This window comes from Castor canadensis, chromosome 14 (assembly GCF_047511655.1).
Source record: "Castor canadensis chromosome 14, mCasCan1.hap1v2, whole genome shotgun sequence".
Taxonomy (NCBI): domain Eukaryota; kingdom Metazoa; phylum Chordata; class Mammalia; order Rodentia; family Castoridae; genus Castor; species Castor canadensis.
In genome coordinates, this window is record NC_133399.1 from 91,417,345 (window position 1) to 91,440,174 (window position 22,830).

Consider the following 22,830-nt stretch of genomic DNA (forward strand, 5'->3'; position numbering starts at 1 on the left):
GTTGGTTCCCGATGGCATTCAGGATGGCACTTTTCCTTGTGTCCTGGAACAGTGGGATGCGACGCTCAGAAAAGTTGGGATGGCTACCTCTGGAACGCCCTGCCCCTCAATTATCAGTCACGCTGCCCAAGCAGGACGGCGTCTGAAATGAATGCCCTTGGCTGGGATAAATAACGTCCGCGTGCAGGCGCGGAGCCCCGGGGACCACCGAGCCCCACCAGGCTGCTGCGCTCCGGGGATGGGGGCCCCACAGCCTCGCCCTCTCCTTCGCGGGTAGATCCCGCGGCTCCCACCGGCTGCTCCGCGCCCCGCCCCAGCCCGCGGCTGCCACGAAAACCCGGCGGCTACTCCGCGCGCCTCCGCGCCGCCCGGGAGCCGCACTGGGCATGCTCGCCGCCGACCGGCTCCGGAGCCCCTAGGAGGGAGCTCCGCACTCCCGGCCGCCCGCGGCGCAGCCCGCATCGCTTCAAGGCGCCGGCGGAGGCGGCTCATCCTCGCTCGGCGCTGCGGAGCGCAGAGCACGGCGCGGCACAGCTCTCCGGCTGGCCATGGCGAGAGGTGCACGGCGACCACCCGAGTGGCGTAGCGGTGTCAGGTTAGCGAGGGCACCCGGCGAACCCGAGCTGCGGGGCACGGGTGGGAAGGAGCCCCGCACCCGGAGGGGCAGCCAGAACTGCGGAACTTTCCGGCGCTCAGGCTGGAGGAGGCTGCGTGCTGAGAGGCGCCGTCAGATACCAGCAGCCGGCTCTTGAGGGTCGCAGGTTGCTCCAGATCCGTGCGGGGTGGGGGCTGGTGGGTTGGGGACAGCAGCTTCCCAGGCTGGTGCCATAACCTTCCGAGGGCCGGGAGCGCGTGGTCCACTGCGCGCTACCTGGGAGCCGTCTGGGTCTCCTGGGGGAAAGACGCCAAACAGAGACTGGGGGGCCTTCGCCGTGCTATGGATCACTCGAGTCACGGTGCCTCGGTTTCCCCTCGACAGGGAGGAGGGTGTACTGGCCGCGGCCCGGAAGGCCATAAGTGCGGATGGTGGGTCAGAGCCCCGAGGGCACAGCGTCCTGATGCTGCAGAGGTGCAGGAAGCAGTGCGTGCTGTAAGCCGCCGCCTCGCGACTAGAGCTCTCGGAGTTTGTCGCATTTGACACCATAGCAAGTTGACATGGAATTGTTTCAGGTTCATGGTCTGCAATGGGAAAACGTGCTTCATAGGCTTAAAAAGCAAAGTAATTGCCGAACTGATTTATTTTAGAGCATTAATTTGCCTCCCTCTCTAAAAAGTCTTGACCTTGGAAATTGCAAAATTTTATAAAGCAACCTAGCAGAAAAAGATGTTTGTAGGTCCATTATCTGATCACATTGTAGAAAATCTATTATGGTTCAATTGTCATTGTTTTTAAGGACACTTGCTCAAATTTGGTTACAGTAGCAATCTTTATTTTGCCTTAGCTTTATATTAAAAACTTGGAAACCTTGCATGGCAGAAGCGCAGTGCTTTTTGAAGTTTTCTCACTTTTGTTTCCAAATGAAACACATTTTTTTTTTCCAGTTGCTACTATGGTGAACATAGTAAAATTGTTCAGGATGAAATGCAAGATGGGAAAAGATTTCTTTTCAGGAGAGTAAGTTAGAACAATGTAGTTCCATTGATATTTTACAATACAAAAAGTGCAATTTGAAGGTCCCACCTCAGTGTCTACTCTTGTTCCTTCCTAAAGCCACCACTGTTAGGACTGTTGTCTGAGCTACAGTCCTTGTCCTAGTGCGAACAAGTTCTACTTCTAACTAAAGCTGAATTCACAAGCTGGTTTCTCTAGGTACTACTTAGTGGATTAGTTCAGTTGTTCTAGTTCTGAAGCTTACTAAAAACTTGTCTACATTTTTAATAGACTTTCATAGGTTTTAGAGATGCTTTTTCATTAGGTTGTGAGTAGTGGGTGCTTGTTTATAAGCTTGAGATGGCTTGGGCTCTGAGTTCAGATATTGGGTGATTCTCTAAGTTGAGTCTATGCTGTGCTTATTCATAACTGCCATTTAATAGCAGGAAACGCTTGGAACGTGTAGACAGCAACTAGCAACCACATGACTACCATTAGCTCATAATAGGCCTCCAGTTCTCCATGTTAGTCAAATAGTTTAGTTGGTGATATTTACTGCTCTTCTAAATACGTTTATAGAAAACTTCAGAAGTTTGAGAAACCCAGCACACATATTGAATAGTTGGGCTTCTCTTTTCTATAAAATGCATCAAGTTTTAAATCTGCTGTGAAGTACTGCATACAGGTACAACTTGTGTTGTGTGGCACATCTCATGTTTTCAGGCCACATTCCTAAGTGCAAGCAGGTAGGCTCTCCCCTTTGCCTTGGGGTCTTCCTGATTTGTAGGTAGCAGTGGGCCTCAGTTTACTTTTTGTGAATGTGGGGTTTAATGCAGATACATAGGTCTCCTTTTGGATCTAAAAGTCTTAAGTATTTTCTCAATGCTAGGGAAACCAATGAAATTTAATTAAAGGCTTACAGCCCTAAGATCACAAACTCCACATTCTTGTAACTTTAAGCTAACAAAAACAATAGGAATTAGGCTGAAGAGGGGTTTTGTTATTGCTAATGAAGAAAAAATAATAAAGTTGATTTTTTATTCAAATCTCTTTGATAATTTCTTTTCTTCCCTACTTAACTATTGGGTTCTTTCAAGTCAGTGGCCATCCACATAATTTTTAGGTTTATCTTCATGTGTTTGGATGTCTGTGCTATATGGTGTTGTTAGTGGCATTAGACATTCATAGCAAAGCACTGGCTTTAGAAATAAATCTTCCCCCATTCCTGTGACCTTAATTTATTCAAGTGCTTCCGTGGCTTATAATTTGAATATTTGATGCTAATTTGGACTTTTAGCGGCTTTTATACAAAAAATTCCAAATACTGAGATGCCAAATAATACTGTAGCTAAGTTGCTTTTAACCTACAGCCAACCTATTTAGATTGTAAGACTAGTCTGTCTCTCTTTTTTTTTTAAATTCAGAGATCGTACAGATACCATCATTTCCCTAACTTGGCATCTAAACCAGCACTTGGGGTACAACTTGTCTTTTCTAACCAAACCCAGAGGACTGAAAACTTTCACAATATTTTGTGATCTATGGTAAAGTTAGAAACAGTCTTAAGATGCAAAAAGTTGATTTAAAACAATATAATACCTCTGAGGAATGGTTCAAAGATCAAGGTTTGGTTGATTATGTGATAATAACCAATTAAGAAGTAGTTTATAAGTTATACTCCAAATACAAGTTATATAAATTTATTGGTCTTGCCTCTGCCTCCACCCAAGGTCTTATGCATTAAAATATCACATTAATTTTTCTCCCTTACAAATTTTTATAGTTAGTCCTTTGAGGCTGCAAAACATGAGTAAGACATTGTGACTCATGATGTGTTTGCAGTGATATGCTTGAGGACAAATATATTACAGTACAAGGTAAGTGCTGCAGTCTGTCTGCACGTGGCCTGAGGAGAGAAGGAAAGGAGCCCCTTGGATTGGAGGAGAGAGACTCATAGCAGTAGAGACTTTCCATAGGATGATCATAGGGAATGCTGAGAAGTGGGTCCTCTAGGTAGAAGAAACCCCATTATGATAGGCTGAAAAATGCCTGCCAAACTTGTTCACTTTGGGACTTTGCAGATGTGACTGAAGATGGGGAGATTATTCTGGATCATCCAGTTGGGTCCCTTGTCACCCCAAGGGTTGTTACAAGTAAAGGAGGAAAGCAGTGTCAGTGAGGACCTCTCTGCTGGCTATCACTGGCTTCGAAGATGGGAAGGGGCCACAGAACAAAGAATGTGGGCAACCTCTAAAAGCTGGCAAAAGTGAAGAAACAGATTCTTCCCATAACAACTGCTTGATTTTAGCATATTAAGACTCATGTTGGACTTCCAAGCCACATATCTGTAGGCTAATAAATTAGTGCTGAATTAAGTCACTAAATGTGTGGCAATCTATACAGGAACTATAGAAAACCAAGACAACCATGTATAAAGGAAGATTTGGTTTGATGGTGTAATGGGCAGGGATGGGACAAGGAGAAGGAAGTGGTCCTTTTGTGATGAACTCAAGGTCATGTAAAGGACTTTGGATTTTATCTCATTTTTAGATGAACAATGGAAAACCAGGAAAGAATTGTTTGGAGTTTCTGTTTTTCAACTCAGGATTTTTAGATAGCAATATAAAATGGACCGGTTTTTGCTGGATTTATTTTCCTAGAAAAGCAACGTGTAGCTAAACCCCAAGTCTCACAGAGCCAATAGAGGTCTGGAAGCAGCATGTTATAATTCAGTTCTCTAAATTGATCTGAAATGACATTCATATGTGTCTATGAAATTAATAGCTTAAGAAAACTTTTATTCACAATTCATAATAGAAGGACAGAAATTAAAACAGGCAAACCAAGATACATTTTAACTGTAGATGGCTTGTGAGTTAGGATGTTTTGACTTAGTGTTTGTTTTAAGATGGTTATTGGGACACAACCCCATTGTAAATCATGGATTATCTGTACTTTGTTTCTGTCCAGTGTCTTCTTAGCAGAAGTTATCTGTTCTGCTGTCTGCATACCATGCACATGTGAGCAAGGAGCTGTGAAAACTCAAATTTAATATAATTAGCTTGAGAATGATGAGATTTCACATAGGCCAACCCTGCCCGATTGGTAATAGCTGCCCACAGTGTTGTGGATTTGCACTGGCTCAGCTGGGGGACTGCCACAATCAATTAGCAGTGTTTGCCATGGGTTCTGTGCTTGGTGGGGGATGGGTGTCAGCACAAATACTGCCCTACCCACTTTCCAAGTTTAAATATATGAAATCCTTTCATTCTTTCCAGACACTTTCAGTCTCTTTTATGGAAAAGGCCTCAATGCCTGCACTATAAAAACTTACTGTGTGATTGAGTTGATACCTCTGTGTGCCTGGAAAATCTAAACTGAAGAAATCTACTTTAGTATTATAAGAGTGGCTTAGAATTGAAACAGAACTAGATGTCAAGAAAAATGATCAAGAGAAAAGCAAATTTTTCAGACAGTATGGTAGACGAAGCCCTGGACTAGCAATATCTGATATCAAAAACAACAGTAAGACTTGATTAAAATTTGTCTTAATAAAAGTAAAACTGTACCTATTTATATTGTTTCTGTTTATATAATTTCATAAGATTTTTACCCAAATGTCTTATATAATGATGTCATAATTCTTGCTTTCCACTATGGTGTACTAACTCAGTATAAACCTGTCAATCATGAAAAAAAGCAATCAGTGAGTTTACAAAGAATAATGCTATTTATTTGGGAGTACCAGAGCACTGCAATAGAAATAAGCCATGCCATAAACTGTAAGCATATTCAAAGAGGTTGAGGCAAGGGAAAGTTTTTAAAAGCAAAAAATTAGGAAGATTACATCAGATATTTTGAAACAATAATCCTTGGCCATAGTGGTTACTAACAAGAGTGGCATCAGTCTTGACAGTTGTTGAGCAGACATCCTTGTACTTTGTGTAAGGTTTTGGAGGTCTCTGTGACAAAGTCTTTTGTGGTGGTTTATATCAAGTAATCCTGTATAAGAACCCTTTCTTTGTAACTTCCCAGCTTTATTTTGTTAGGTTAACACAAGCGACTCCATTTTGATTCTGACAACCTTCACATTCTTCCACAGAGCATTCCCTCATTTCTGAATCTTCTCTGACCTGGTCTTTGGGATAGTGCACCCTGAGCTATCCTTGTGCTTTTTTACTTGCTGTTTCTCTGAGGGTTTGTCCTCTGCCTTCCCAGGGTTCTAACCTTGGTTTGCTCATCTTGTAAGCCACTGCATTCTTTACGGGTGATTAGGTTTTCCTGTGACTGTATCAGTCAGTTACCCATGCACCAATGTTTCCAGGTCTACCTTTCAGACTAGCATCTCTTAAGTTCATATTCTATCCATTCATTAATTCATGGATTCAAGGACTGGGGACGTAACTTTTTAGCATTTGCCTCACAGACCCATGGCCCTGGGTTGGATCCCCAGCACTGAAAAAAAAAAAAAATCATGGATTCATTCAACAAATGTTGACAACTTGAGGTCTTAAAATCTCTATGTAAAAAAGACCACTAGAGCAAAAATATGAAGTTATAGGTAAAGTCAGTGAGAAGGGCTGCCAGGTGAGTCCTGGAGACTTATAGCCAAGATTTCAAGCTAAGTTGGACCTGACCAATGTGTAAGGGAAGGAAAGTGGCTTGGGGAGGCACAGAGGTACTGTGTGAACCTCTGTGAATCAGCATGGGTACACGCAGTGGGCTGGGATGGGGGAAACGAGGAGCTCCAGAGATGACACTAAAGAGGTGATTGGGAATCAGATCATGAAACACCATGTATGTCCTGCTAAAGACAACTAGTTTAATACCAGTAACAAAATAAAGACCTGGAATATGTTTTAAATCAGATATTGCAGTCAGCCGATGTTACTAACATCATGGCCTGTGGAGTGGAGACAGGCAAGACAAGAGACAGGCAAGGAAGAACTATTAGGGTGGTGCCAGTCAGAGAGATAATGAGCACCAGGGCAAAGCCAGGGTGACAGCCAGATATTTAGGTGCAAGAATCACTGGGAGTGGAGATTGATTTGTATATCTAGGCAGGGCAGGAAAGGAGGCAGTTTAAACACCTCCCATGTAATTAATTGGATTATCTGCGCCAGGCAGTGCAGAAATGCAGATGCACACCTGTCTTGAGGGATTGTGGGTTTGGAGCAGCTCTCGGGCTCTTCCACGCAGGGTGAGACTTTGCAGCTCCACAGAGACTGATTTCCGCTGCATGTGCTTACCTACAAGGAATTAAAGCAGGGAGGAGCAGTAGATTCCATCCTAGAGCCACGTGCAAGAGAAGTTGGAACCTTGTCATCACAGGGCACAGATTGCACAAAAGACACAAAAGAAAGGACACTCAATTCCCTGGGAGTTCCCATGCCTTCAGACGGATGCATTTGGGGCTTGCTGTTGAGACTGAAAGAAAATTGGTGTAGTGTGGACTTCTCTAGCTCAATTTATTTAGAGGGTGGGCTGCAGTTAACTCTCTGTAATCAGTAGGAAAGAGGAAAGCTTCCTGAACAGATATTTAAATGTAATCCTAGCCCTTTCCTCCATTGAAGACTTGAGTTCGCTGATGGTGGGAGGAAGAGCATAAAGAAAGGGTTTGCTCCTTGAGGAAATATATGTATTGGTGTAAAATGTTCCAGAATTATCTATCGACAGGGCCTACGCAGTTCAAACAGGGCTAGAGGGTACAGGTGGGAGCTAATTTAGATCATTCTCATGGGTTCATTAAAGCATGATAGGGTACATCTTTTACCCACATCTGTACCGACTTAAAACTAGCAAGGGCTGAGTTTATTTGTGGCCGTAAGGACGATGCCAAAAAAAACCCAGATAGTGCCTTTCTTCCCCAAAGGCTAGGTCCCCTGCCTAGGGGAAAAAGGTAGAGGTAGCAACTGTGATGAAAGATGCAAATGCATTTTCCCTGGTCTTCAGCAAGCGAAGGTATTTGAGTGAAGGCTGTGTTAGGGTTTGACTCTTGGCTTTACCCAAGCAAGACCTCCTGATAGGTCTTTGCAAACTAGGATGGCTGTGGGTAACTTAAACTTCTTGTGACCATTGAGCTTTCTTGCTTGTCAGATGCTGTTTTTAACCTCATTTTGTAAATTTCTGCTTCCCCTCTAAACACAGGCACTGGGCTACATTGACCTGACACTGGCCAGGCCTTTCTTCCCTTCTACCCTTGTCCTCTCCCTGCCCATCTTCCTGCCATTTCTGCTGGCAGTCCCAAATTGGAAGGAAGGTTTTGTCTCTGTCCTCCCAACCCCCTTTTTGTCTTCTTCCTCCATTTGGACAACCCTAGATTACTTAGTCATTGAGTCCAACTGTTGTTAGACTTCCCAAAGGTAACCATGTTTCTCCATTTCAGTACACTTTCAAGAAACTTTGAAATTCATTTCCAGAGAACATTCGAGTATTCTCAATCCTTCACTTTCCTGGGTGCTCAGCTTTTCTCTCTGCATGTCTATACCCAGGACCTACAGTGGACTTTGCCTTTATAGGGGATCTCATCCTGACCTCCAGGTTATTGCCACCTCACTGCAGTGTTGGGTTTTGCTTCTGAACTAATGAGTCATTTGTCCCAAAGTCCTATTTATCATTTCTCCAAAGATGCCCCAGGGGCCGTCTTACTAAGCAAAATTTCTGGAAGAGTGCCCTAACATCCCAGAGTTCTAGGGATGGGCACATACAGCAGGCGCAGTTCTTAAGCCTCAGAAAAAATACTGTAATGCAGATATTTTATTAATTGTGATGCTGTGTTTATTTCTACTCTTATTTGTCTCAACGAAGCCATTACTCCTGCTGGGAAAACTGTCCTGTTTCCTTCATTCATCCTTCAATCTTATCCAACCCCAACAAACATTCTCTGATCTTTCCAGGTTCCCCACCTCTGAATTTCTATGCCATTTACCTAGTTTAGTGCATACTGATGGTTTTGTATGCAGTTGTCAGCAAACTGATAAGCACCTTTAGGATAAAGAACTGTTTTTAAACTTTTTCTTATCCCCGTAGCAATTGGCACTAAGCTGAAACTTGTGGCCTCATAAATACTTTGCAGTCACTTTAATATGATTGGCTCCTAATTGCTGTTATCTCTTTAGATAAAGTTGACTGCCTAGATAAGAAATTACTGCAGACACCTGGAAAGTGTGCTCAGACTAACAGGACCTTTTCCCATCAAAGAGGAGGGAAAAACACTTTCTTCTTTCATCAATTCTATATGGATACTATGACCTGGTGATTTTGCTTAATTATGATAGTTGGGCATACTGTCACTTTGCATAAGGTAACTTTGGTGGAAAACTGATCTTAAGATAGGCACTAAAGTCAGTGCAGAAAGACAGTTCACCCACGCTGTGGTGTGTTCTCACTAATTACTGTGTACATGTTCCAAAACCCCTGGAGTAGAGTCAGAAGATGTGGACACTACAGGGGGCTTCCAAGCACAGGCTGGCAACCTGGCCGTGCCTCTCACCTGATCATGTGGGCAGAACACAGGCCTGCTTGTGTCTCAGAGCGGGTAAGACTCAGTGGAGGTAACCTGCGAGTGTGAGAGTGCTTTGTAAACCATAAACGCTAGGTGATTATGAAGGACGTTATTGTCGTGCTCTTAATGAGAATTAAATCACATGCAGTTGTAATCACAGAACCTCTTCTAATCTGTTTTTCGCTAAGATCCCGTTCTTAGTGAAAGTCGTTAAAACCACTTCAGATAGAATGTTGGTTATGCAATTCTCCTTTGTGATAATGGTCTGGTAAACGGGGAGGAGAAAAGCTACTTAATGACCCTCTCCAGTTATTGAGTGTAGTTCTTTCAAATGAATGAAATCTTACTCTGATGAAAGAAAAGTTAGTTGATCTGTTTCCTGTGCTGTGAATCTGAATGGCATTAATCAAGCACCCAGACACATAGGGAGTGAGGGATGCTTTGACATTTTGAAATGTAAATTAACAACATATATTTCAGGCATAGAAAATAGCTTCCATAGCCAGTAATGGTGGTGCCCAGCTGAAATCCCATCACTTGGGAAGTGGAGGCAAGAGCATCAAGAGTTCAAGGCCAGCCTGGGCTACACAGGGAGGCCTTGCCTGAGGTAGGGAGAAGTGGGTGAGCAAAACTGGAGGGAGGAGAAAATAGCTCCCATCAACTTTAGCATGGAAGAGGAGATGAGGCTCTACCCTCTTCCCAGCACACCAGCCTCTTAAGTTTCAGTGAAAGGCAAGGATGCATTTCTGAAGACTGAAATCTTGGTTTCTATTTTAAGGATAGTTTGGTGGTAAAGAATACACGTAGTTACCTAAATGTCTAACTAAGAAATGGGTTGAATTTTCAGGAAATGAAGAATAAATGTAGATAAGGAGTAACTTAGTAATAGGTCTACTTTAAAGGGCATAAAAGTAGAATAAATTCACCCAGTGGATACAGAAGCACTTGCTGTGAGTGAAGTGTGTGTCTAGACACTGTGGGATAGCAGTGAACATGAACAATGGCAGTCCAGCCCTCCAGGATCTCCCATCCTAATGGGACTACATGTAATTATCTGGTAGTTGGTGCCTTGAAGACAAAGGCAGGGTATAGGTGGATAGTAGGTGATGGGGGGGAGGGGTAAGGAGGTAAGACACTTTTACATAAGGCACCAGAAAGGGCCTGGCCCATAAAGTAGAATGTGAGAGGAGGCCTGAGGGTCAGAAAGAAGTATTGGGGTGAGCCTCATAAGTATCCCAGAACACCATCAGGAAGAGGAAATAGTAAGTGCAAAGGTTCTCATATAACAAGCACATTCCAGGGTTAGTAGAGCCCACTACAGCTGGTGGGGAGTGAGGGAAGGGCAGAGAAATTAGAAATGTGAACTGTGAGAGCCATGGTCTCTCAGGCCATAGGAAGGCCTTCTCTAGTTTTTACCCCAATTGAGGAACTGCTGAAAAACATACTGTATAATAACTTAAGACCAGGTGTTTTATTTTCCTTATCTTTGAGGCCTTCTGCAGACACAAATCATTACTAATCATTAAAAAGATAATAAAGATGGTCCAGACAGGTGGCTCAAACTTGTAATTCCAACTACTTGGGAGGCTGAAATTGGGAGGATCTGGTTCAAAGCCAGCCCAGGCAAAAAAGTTAGTGAGACTCCATTTCAACAAACATGCTGGGTATGGTGTAACATGCTTGTCATCCCAACTGTAAATAAGAGGATCAAGGTCCAAACTCGTCCCAGGCTCACACATATAATCCTAGTACTCAAGAGGCAGAGATCAGGAGGATCAAGGTTCAAAGCCAGCCTAGGCAAATAGTTCATGAGACCCTATCTCAATATCCAACACAACAAAAAAAGGGCTGGCAGAGTGGCTCAAGTGGTAGAGCACCTGCCTAGCAAGCAAGAAGCCCTGAGATCCAATCCTAAATGATAATAACAATAATAAATGCCTGCTACTGAGTAAATAAAGTCAGCAAATATTTAAGTGCCAACTTTTAAGTGACAGTACTGGAGTTTGAACTCAGAGCTTTGCACTTGCTGGGCAGGTACTCTACTGCCTGAGCCACATCTCCAGCCTGCTAACTACATTTTGTTCTGGTAGAATTTTGTTAATTAAAAGAATGGCATTGCCTTGAATGGATGAAGATGATATAAAATGCGTGTGTGTGTGTGTGTGTGTGTGTGTGTGTGTGTGTGTAATATTACTAAGCCAGAAACATAATGAAATCTTGTTATTTGCAGCAAGATAGATGAGCATAGAGGACACTTTGTTAAGTGAAATAAGCCAGGCTCAGAACCACACATTCTCACTCTTAAGTGGAATCTGAAAAGACTACTATCATAGAAATAGGGAGTACAATAGTGGCCACCAGACGCTGGAAAGGGTAGCAGGAAGGGGTAATAGAGGGAGGTTAGCTAATAGGTGCCAAGATAGGAAGGATAAATTCAAGTGTTCTACAACACAGTAGGGTGACTAGAGTTAGCAGTTGTCTATATATTTCAAACTAACTACCTGAGAGGAGTTTTAATGTTCCCATGATGTATGTGTGAGGAGATGGAAATACTAATTACCTTGATTTAATCATTATATGTTGTATACATGTATCAAAATATTACACTGTTCGCCATATTTAAATGCCAGCTACATTTTCTTATGGTGGAATTTTGTTAATGAAAAAAATGGCATCACCATGAAGAAGATAGGTTGCATACATACAGTAGAATATTACATAATCCAGAATGAAGTGTGAGATCTTGTCATTTGGAACAAGATACATGAGCCTGGAGTATGTAAAGTTATTATGTGTCATTTTTTTTTTAAATTACATCTCCAAATTGTAAGAGCAAACATAGGGCCTCTCTAGCCAATTACCAGGGTAGTGCACCTTGGTCAGACCCCAGTTGTACAGCAAAGATTTACACACTAGTAGTTCCTGCACTGAAGAGGAAAGCCTGGCTACTGGTACTGTTTGTCACCTGTATTAGTCCAGGTAACAAAGCGAAGGTGGTGAGACTGTGTCCTTACTCTGAACTGTCCTGGGAGTGGGACTGGAGGCTGAAGCCTGTGCTTACTCAGAAGGGCCGTCCTCCCTCCCAGGCATATGGCCAGTCCCTGCCAGCCTGGTCTGCATGTCAGGGAGCCCCATAGGAGTCAGAGTGCCTCACGTCTGCAGGGGGAAGAAAGGCATCTGAAGGGCATGAGTAGAAGGTCCTCACGCTTTTAGCTCTTGAATCTGTTTTCTCCATGCACACAAGATGTATTTCCTGCAGAGTTCAAGTTATCACATGCTTTATGGTGCCCAGGCAGTGTCTGCAGGACATTCTCCAAGTCACAGATGGTTTGGTGATCACAGCATAGTGTCCTGGCTGTGGTTGCTGTGATGGAGTTTTTAATCTGTACATAAGCAACTCCCTAGCTCTTTCCCCTTCTCTCCATGCCTTGCCATTGCATCCCTTCACCAGCCTCAGGCCCACCTGGATTGTTGTGCTCAGAGAATGGAAGTTTGTGAGGGAACTAGATGGGTCAGCACCTCAGAGCCATCAGTTGACTCCCAGGGGATATCAACTCTTGAATTACAAAAGTGACAAAAGGAGTCCAGGTTCTAGATTTTTAGATCCTAGAATTTGGAACTGGTCAGCTTGTCACCCCTCACTCCAGATTTTCTTAACCTCAGGGCTGTCTCTCTTTGCTGTACTCAGCTGTCTGGCTGCAGGGAGATCTGGAACAGCAGAGTGTGTCTCTGTTAAAAGTTCCTCTGTGTCTTCATTGGCTACTACTCAGACCCTCCTTCAGTTCCATAGCTTTCTTACGGGCTGTCCCACTGCAAAATAATCACCCTTTAGCAGATTGGATGGGAAGCTGCCTCCCAGTGCCACACCAGTGACTTAGTTACTTTGACCGGTTGGGAAGCTGTCTGTGCGCAAGAACTCATTCACTATTAAAGTTTACAGAGTTTTCAAAACCAGCAAGAAAACGTCAGCCTGCAGTTGCTTCAGACCCTGCATCATGTTCAGGAAAGTGTGTTAGGAATCTCTCTCTCTGATCTAAAGATAGTGTGCTCTGCAGGCTGCACAGGGGACACAGGCAGAGTGTAGTTCACCCTGCCCATGTGACAGACGGCTAGGAGTCAGCCTCTCAACGTAACACCTCCCTGTTCTGTGGGATCCTTTGAATGTTTCTCCAGGCCCTGAGAAGAGTTCTGATTCACTGATGCATCCAGGCCTCCAGATACCCGCCAGCCCCTGCTGGCTTCACTCTGGTATAGGAACTGTACTCTACATCCATCCAGCACCTCTTATGGGCTTAAGATCAAATTACAAAGGAGAATTGGAGATGCTTATTATTATCATTCAGAACATTAATGCTTTTTCCCACAAGGTAAATCCTGCAAACCAGGAGGAAAGTAGGTCTCCAAAGTTTATTTTAGGATCAGATATGGCATCTATTTGGGTGTGGAGGTCCCTGAGGACCTCTGATGCATTTGCTGAGTTGTCTGGAATGTACACACAGCATTTTGTTTTAATTAATGCACAATTTCCCCCTAAAGACACAATTTTTTTAAAAGGTTTAAAAAGAATGCTGGAAAAAATATTCTAATAAGACAGGCGGAGAGAAATGGAAAGCAGCTAGAGGTACTTCTGAACAAGCTTTAGGTTGAACATGGAATCTGGTAAGGAGTTATCAAAGATTAAATAAAAGGCTAAAACAGCATCCTAAATCCCATCTCCCCTTTTCTTGGTGGTTCTGGGGTTTGAAGTTGCACTTACTAGTCAAGACTTCTACCACTTAAACCATGCCTCCCACCCTCTTTGCTTTCATTATTTTTGGAATAGGGTCTCACATTTTTGCTGGGTGGGCCTAGACTCAGATTTCTGCATAGCTGGGATGACAGGCGTATGCCACCACGCCAGTCTATTTTTTACCTGTGCTGGCTTTGAATCTGAATTCTACCTCAGTTCTCTCACATGCCTTCCATGCAGTTGGGATTACAGGCACGAGCTACTATACCCTGCTTAGAATGAAAATTTGAGTAAGTTAAAGATGTGCTAAAACATCACTAAACTCTTGTAAACAAGGTGTATATATGGTTAGAAGAGGTAAATTCATTTATTGCATGTCCCAGCTGCTGGAACAACCTAAAATTTGGTTTTCTGGTAATGAGATTTTAATGCAATCCCAGGCACCATCTAGGGTTTTTCTTTTTTTAATTTTGGTTCTAGGTCACTAATTAATTGCATGGCCCTGGGCAGTGGGTTACCTTCTCTGGGTTTCCCTTTCTTCTCTTATATAAAGAAAAACCTTTTTGAAAAGACATCCATATTTTCTTAGGTTTAAGGTTCTAGTTCTCTGAACAAATATGTGTGATAGAGCTCCTTTTATCCTGTCGAGTAATTATATTTATGGAGGAAATCCACTAATAGAATATTTTTTCTCTTTTTACTTATAAGATTTTGTGATTTTCCTGTTTCTCTTTAAAAGGCTATAGTAATAGGTCCTTTAAATACATTTCTTTTGAGGATCAAGTTTGACTAACATTTGAATTTCATTGGATATCAACAGTCTCTCACCTGCATATTAAAGTGATTTTTAAAATGATTTTATAACCCTGGGCAACTTAAACATTATAGTTTTAAGAGCTTTATTTTGTGTCATCCTTACTTGTAATTAGAGCAACATTCCAAGTGGGAGAAAACTGATGAAGAGAACTAAGAATGGTTTCTTAACATTATGAACTGTTAAAAATAAAGCTGGCGGCTCACACCTGTAATCCTAGCTACCTGGGAGGCTGACATCAGGGGCATCACAGTTCCAGGCCAGCCCAGGCAAACAGTTTGCAAGACCCCATCTCCAAAACAACTGGAGCAAAGTGGACTGGAAGTGTGGCTCAAGGGCTACAGCACCTGCTTTGCAGGCAAGAAGCTCTGAGTTCAAACTCCAATCCCCTCCCTCCCCACATACAAAAAGTATTATAAAGATGGTATTCTTTACATGGCATCACTTTTAAGATTGAAAAACTATGGCTTATTGCAGATCAGTTTTTTGAAAAGTTTATACATTTTGTGTGTCAAAAAAAAGTCAGCAAAGCATAACCTTCTGTCGGAGCCTTAACCCAAGTATAGGTGGTAGCCCAATACAGAGACCTTATTTAGTGTCTCCTCTCAGGTGTTCACCGAGTTTAAACAGCTCATCTGGTGGCCAGTCACAGCAGTCCATCAAGTCAGGGTAGGTATTTTGTTCAACCCTAGTAAGATAGCTGGGAATCCTGATATGCTGCCCAGCAGGTAAGTAAATGTCCTATGTACTAATGGTGGTAGGAGGTCTCTCCTTGGTCTTTCTCTTCCCGAGAGCCAACAACTCAGTAAGATAGACCCTGATTCTCCTCATGATATGTGCCATACGGCCCTCAGTTTGTGACTGTTTAGACATTGGAGTGCTGTTGCTGCCACTTGTCATTGCACCATCAGGCAGGTGCTCAGAGGAAAGAGACCAGTGGAGCTAGAAGGAGAAGTGAGGGGACAAGGACAGTGGCTTCTGACAGACAGGCCTTCACTCAAGTGTGGCAGCAAGTGGATTGTGCTGCCCAAGGGGGTTGGCTGAAATTCATAATTCAAGGGCTGAGGGTGTAGTAGAGCCCCTCCCTGCCTGGCAAACTTGAGGTCCTGAGTTCAAATGTCAGTATCGCAAAAAAAAGAAATTCATAATTCGTGTATCTTGTGTATTCTACCAACAGTGCCAGGCACTGGTTTTTGGCAAATAAGACACTCCTTAGCAGGTTCTCACTATGATTGCAGATACTGCCGGTTGGGAGGTCTGGTATTACTTTAACCTGCTATAAAATAGTCATTACATCCTACGCGTCCTGACTCCTGTGTCTCTCAGATCTCTCCACTCATTTCCTTCCCCTCCGCCTTTTGGTCAGGCGCTTGCTTTTTCTCTCCTCGATATCACATAGTCTCCCAGCTACCTCTGCATCTGCAGCCACTCTGACCTGATCAAGGTGCTCTTTCTCAACATGGAACTAGCCGTGTCACGACCCCCTTGCAAAGCTGGGAGGGAGCTGCATGTCATTCCAGTGTCCGTTGGGACCAGCCCACCATTCCTGCCCACCCTCTCTGTTCTTCCACACACCCAAGCCATGCCTGATTGCATTCATTCGCCCTTGTGCCAGGGTGTCTCTAAACACCATTTCTTTGACTGTGTCATTCCTCTTTTGGGTAAGCTTCTCTTTTCTGGTCCATTTGGTGACTCCTTTACAATTACAGTATCACTTCTAGAAAGTTCTTCCTGGCCCTTCCGGACTACTTTGGCCTTCTCTTGGGTATCCCCCTGATGGGGCAGTAACTGCTGGTTTATGTTTCTCTATCCCCCATTAGATTATTGGATGACAGGATAAGGATTGTTTTACCTTTGTTCTTTTTACCCCTGGTAGTGTTCCTGCCCAGGGTCACTTGTCAGTTAATATGTACTGATTTGGATCCAATCGATTTCCTCTGTGTGATTTTTTTGTTATTTTGTTTTTTGAGACCGTTCTCACTGTGTGTAGTAGGCTGACCTCCAACTGCAATCCTCTTGCCTCAGCCTCCAAGTGCTGGGTTATAGGCATACACCACCATACCTGGCTGTCGCTCTGTGTGACTCTAAAAGTGACCTAAAAGCAGTGCCCTCCATGTGATGATTGCATTTGCCTTCGAAACTGGTATACCTCTGTGTAATTAGCAGCATAGGAATATCCTGCACAAATAGACTAGGACGTGTTGAGGAGAGGACAAACGAGGAGGGCAGTACGAGTTTGTCACATGTCTGAGTGCTGATAGAAAACCTACTTGATTTATCACTTAAATAATTATGTTAGTGCTGCCTAAAGAGTTAGTTGAAATTACACAAAATTCTTGACCTTTAAGTTTGAGTTTTCATATTCTCTATTCTGATCAACTTAAGTGTTCAGTATATATTGTGTTTTGGTTTCAGTTTTGTTTTTTTTTATGGTGCTGGGGTTTGAACTCAGGGCCTCATGCTTGCTAGTCAGTCATTCTACTACTTGAGCCACTCCACCAGCCCAGTATAGTTGATCTTGAAAGATAGTATATGAGACAAATAGGTCAGTGAGAATTTTGGTGTTAAAATTTCTCTTAAAAATTATAAAATACTGGTTTATTTTTGAAAATACTTGAGTCAGTATTTTTTATTCTTTTTGATACATGGGTAAGAGTTGTGGAAAAATATCTATAACTGCAACAGCTTCGGTTTTGAAAAACTAGTATTTATGATTTCATGAGTATTATTATATCTCTCTCAGGTTTATAGGAAGTGGGGTTCCTCTCCTGTCCTCCTGTCTTCTGTCCAGAATGTGTCTTTAATCAAAAGTCAGTTGTTGTGCTCGTGGCATCATTCACGTACAGACAAAAATAGTGGTGACTCAGCTGGGTATAGTGGTACATGCCTGTAATCCCAACTACTTGGGAAGCAGAGGCAGGAGAATCTCAAGTTCAGTGCCACCTTGGGCAAAGTTAAGCAAGATTTTGTCTCAAAACCAAACTACAAAAGGGTGGTGGCATGAAGAGTGCTTGCCTAGAATGCATGAGACCTGGGTTCGATCCCCAGAAAAAAAAACAGGAAAGAAGGGAAGAAGGAACAGAGAAGAAAGGAAGGGAGGTAGAGAGAAAAGGAGGGAGGGAGGGAAGGAAAGAAGGAAGGAAGGAAGGAGAGAGAATAGTGACTCTTAGTGAGTGTTGGAACAAAATCTAGTTATGTAACTGTACAAATTACTACCCATGGTGGTGGATGGGAAAATGCCAGTAATAACAGTGCCAAGAAAAAAAATAATGTATATTCATTTAGTTCAAAACACTCTTAAACAAGAGACCCTTTTTCTCCCAACTCCAGAAGTACATGGACAAGTCTTGTTGACTCTAAGTAGAGAAGCAAGAAATATGGCTCAAGAAAGCATTCCATTAAACACTTTTTGGTATAAGTGTTAGAAGATAGGGAATGGGTTGAATTAAAGAAAAACATTTAATGTTTGTCAAATATTTTCTCTTTTGTCCTATTTTTAGAAAATAAAATATTCTATGAAAGTTTTCCCAAATTCCCTGAACAAACACATGGAGCCTAACAATTGGTCCATTGTAGCTTTTGTTAAACACTGGTTTTGAAATCTTTAGTCTTTGTTCTTGCATTTTGAAGGACATTTTAAGCCATGGGATTGTAATACTTGAGCTTTACTCTTTAGTGGCAGAATTGTCTTTCACAGAGTTCGTGTTATTAACTAAACTTTTCATGATACAGGCTTAAAAAAAGTACATTTGTAGAATTTTTCCCCAGCATCCAAAGTCACATAGCACCTTATATATTTTGGGCAATGCATTGTAATTTACTCTTAAACAATTGCCCCTGGATTCCACATTGGATGGTTTTATGTGGTAAATGTATAAGAATTATTATGGGTACATAGTAAGGAAATCCTGCAGGTCTGTGAGTGACAGTTTCTGCCATCCAGGAGCTCTCCTTGTAATTGGTGTTTGCTCAACATAGTACAGAAAAGTGCAAGATCATATGCCAGGAGCAGAGTCAAAAGTTTAATCCACACTGCGGGTACCCTGGGGAGGTTAAGAAGAACTAGACCCTTTGTGATTCCTAGGACCTGTAGAAAGAGGAAGGGAGAAGAAGGGACAGACACTGGGTAGGCATTCAACAATAATATCTAGGAGTCTCCCAGGCTGGTTAGTGCCACAGCACCTGGAAACCATCTGAAATTGTCCATGTCTCTCTCCCCAGCTAGACTGTGAGTGGACATGGCCTGTGATTTATTGAGCTACAGCATTTCCCATCTCCTAAGTCTGGAAGAGTGCCCAGCACACAACAAATGCTTTTTATTTTTTTTTTTTAATTAGAACTGAAAAGGCATAGTATATGGTATAGTGAATTCTTACAAAACGAATTCCTTAGTGTTAATCAATTCAGTACTTCATTTTCAAAAATAAATTTTCAGTTTCAGAGTAAAAACTCTTTGCTACAAACAGCCTATAAATTATGCATTATGTTTTCTGCCCTTCACGATGGGATAGGATGAGAATAAGAATGGGGGGACCAGTTTGCTAACTAAATTTCCTGCATTAAAATGCAAGTCTCTGTCTCTGTACATCTTAAGGACTCTGAGGAGCTAGTTGCAATTTCAGAAGAGTCACTGTGTTTCTAACATCATAGCACCACAGCACCCACTTTTATTCTTGCTAGAACAATGTATTCAGAAGTATAACAGCCACAGGGCTAACTTTTGTTTGAAAATAGCTCTTATGCATTTTAAAACTCAATTTGATCTTCCATTTTCCCTACTTGTGTAAAAGGGTTATAGTTTATTTAGTAGGACCTCTTTCTCACTTTTCCTTGTCTCTCTGGTTCTCCCCCAAGCTCTTTAGTCAGGTGTCTGTGTTGATCTAGGCATCAGGGAGCCAAAGATGAGTGACCCAGCTGTCACATTCACAATGCTTACTATAGCCAAGTGCCCAGAGGGGCAGCTAGTACATTCTCAGACTTAAGTCCTTGCAAAGGACCCATTGTGTTGGAAGCCATCTGTCATGGCTTCTAATAGTGGGATGGCAGTCAATCGGGTATTAAAACCAACACCAAGGAATGTCTTTTAAATGACAGAAACTACAAGTAGACTCAGGAAGCCCAGGTCCAATAAAGGTTGCTTTGTACTTGAATAGCCCTTGTTTATCAAACAAAGCAGTACACACGTGCTTAATGCACATTTGATTGTGAATCCTCATCATTGCCCTGCACTTGGTAAGTGCTTAACCAAAGACACACAGCCAATAAAGAACAAGGAGCTTAGCCCAGTCTGTCTAAAACCTGAGGCCATGATCCTAACAATTCTTCTATATTGAATATGTCAGCTTACAACCACCATGATGAAAGGAAACCACAAGTTCAGCCAAGTAAAGAAAGGCATTTCCAGAGTCACAGCAGTGTCTATCATGCCACTGCAGCCTGTGCTATCTCCCTTGGCCACAGGGTTTGTGCTGATGGGAGGTGTGTTGGCCTCACTAGGGCAGAAAGACACTCATCCAGAGGGGAATATGGAAATCAACAGAACTGAATAAATGCTCTTCTTTCCTACTGAAGAATTATGTGGTCTGAAACTAACTGATCACTACCAGGTACCTCATCAGTTTGAATGTGTATGGAACTGGACTGATACTCTCTGCCCTTGGAGAAATCTCCATTCATTAACCAGACATGTCCACTGAACATCCTATCTGCCAAGGACATCAAACCCCGCAGATACAAAGATCAATGAGGCACGGTATGGTCACTCCAGTGTTGTCGTAAGGATAAAGATGTACATTATTGGAACAGAATAAAGAGTTTAAAAGTAGACCCACCCACATCCAACTAATTGTTTTTGACAAGAAGGCAAGATGATCCTTGAAGTAAGGGTCCAGTTGAAACAACTGGATAGCCATATGAGAAGAAGATGAACCTTAACCCTTTGGAGGCATACACAAAATAACTGGACTAAGCTAGGTGCTGGTGGCTCATGGCTATAATTCTAGCTACTTGGGAGGCTGAGATCAAGAGGATCATGGTTTGAGGCCAGCCCAGGCAAAAAAGTTTTCAAGACCCCATCTTAACCAATAACTTGATGCAGTGGCACATGCCTGGTCCCACCTAGAGGCTGAGATAGGGAAGATTGTGGTTCTAGGCCAGCCTAGGCAAAAAAGTTCACAAGATCCCATCTCAACAGAAAAAAATTGGGTGTGGTGGTGTGCTCCTGTCATCCAGCTATGATTGAAAGTGTAAAATAGGATCTCTGTCTAGACCATACTGGGCAAAACATGAATCCCTATCTCAAAATAACCAGAGCAAAAAGGGCTGGAGGCATGGCTCAAGTGATAGAATGCTTGCCTAATAAATGAAGCCCTGAGTTCAAACTTGAGTACCTCCAAAAAATACCACATTGAACTCTATCATTATGAGTATTAAAACTAGGAAGGGGCACAAGGGAACTGTTGGTCATGATAGAAATATTCTATATCTTGTTTATTGTGGAAATTACACAGGTGTACAGATTATCAAAACTCACTAAAATATACACCTAAAATAAGTACATTTTATTGTATGTAAGTTATACCATAGTAAAACTGATTTTTAAAAGGAAACCATATCCTGTAACTAACTCCCTGTGTTAAGATTTGCCAATGATCATTAGATAAGATACAAATTCCTTTCTCTGGCCTGAGAATCCCTAGGTGGCCTGGGGCAGTCTACATCCCTCACCCATCACCTAGCAATCTCTCCCACACTTTCTGACCCAGGGTATTTGCTTTTGTTTCCTAGAGCACTCTTCTTCTAGGACATGGCATCACTTGTCCTGGATCAGGAGCCACCTCTTCAGTGAAGTCCGCTCTGACTGCCTAACTCAGCACTGAGCACATTGTGCTCAAAGTATTGTGTTTCAAAGTATTGATCACCATGTGCTTATTTCTGGTCTCCTCATGAGAACGTAACCTCCATGTAACATGAAAGGTCTTTCTTGTCTATTCTTGTATCTCCAGGACTAAGACTAGTGTCTGTCGGATAGTAGATGTTCAATAAATACTTTTGAGTGAATAAAAAGGTAAGGAATTGAGATTCCATAATGTAGCCAGTGGAAAAACAGTAAAAGTTGCCAAGTAAAGGAATGGTACTCTGTGACTTGGGTTATGGAATGGTAATTTGATCAGTACTTTTAGGGACTGGATCAGGACCTTGGGAAAGATTGGAGGCAGGCATACACTTACTGATGTTCTGGAAAATAAGGACCACAGTTGATATGGGAATATTCCCATAAACTCCTGCACAGATGGTGTTGCCCTGTGTGAAATAAGGGATCCAAGAAATGTAACATGGTTTGCAGATAAGATAATGTGTTTGCTTTTAGAATGTTAAACTTGAGTTGTCTGTAGAACATCCAGGTAAAGATGTCCAGTAGGAAGTTGGTAATAACAATCTGAAACTCAGGAAAAAGTCAGGACTGAAGACATGGTGTTGGGTGAGTAGGTTATGAGTGGGAATTAAGGAAATGAGATGAAACCTTAGAAAGTTAACTGTAGGTTAAAAAGAAAAAAAGGAGAGGGCCAATGATGATACTCTGGGGGCTAACTTTCATGGAGTGAGAAGAAGAATTAATAAAGAATGATGAGCCCCAGTCCCACCACATCCCCCCCAAAAACAAATGATAGGATCAATCAGAATGATCTGGGTGTGAAAAGAGTTTTGAGAAAGAATAGTTAATTCTATCACCACAAAGATTTGGTAAGAAGAAGACACAAACTTGGCAACTAGGCATAAGTGGTAAGCTAGAGCCATTTCAGGAAAGAGCAGTAGACATACAGAAAATGTTAATTTGGGTAGTAAACAGCAAATGAGGACTTGAACATAAGATGTAGGAGGCCTCCCAGAAGGTGGGGAGATGGATAGAGAAGTTTCATGCCTGCAAGCCTTAGTAGGAGAAAGGTAGTTTTTGTTGTTTTGTTTTGAGAAGGCAGGTATACCAGTTGGTTGAGGTGGTTGTTTCCTAGCTGGAGATTTCTATTGGAAAAAGAATATAAACTAACTGAGTATGGGTAAATGATTGCCAGGTGTCACCAAGTACCTGGCAAGGGCTGAAGATTATTCCTTTATTTTTGCCATAATTTATGGTTTTATAAATTCTTTCTAATCACGCTCCAATCTTCTGACTGTAGGAGCCAGGATAACAAATG

General features: G+C 42.4%; 1 protein-coding gene across 1 annotated transcript in view; it reads left to right on the forward strand.

The window, feature by feature from the left end:
* Window positions 1–382: 382 nt before the first annotated feature.
* The window catches only part of Mfap3l (microfibril associated protein 3 like), a 42,458-nt gene continuing 20,010 nt past the window's right edge, over window positions 383–22,830 (forward strand). Inside the window, exon 1 of the mRNA XM_020153523.2 lies at window positions 383–595. The gene's annotated coding sequence lies outside the window, so the exon portion shown is untranslated. The remainder of the gene's footprint in view (window positions 596–22,830) is intronic.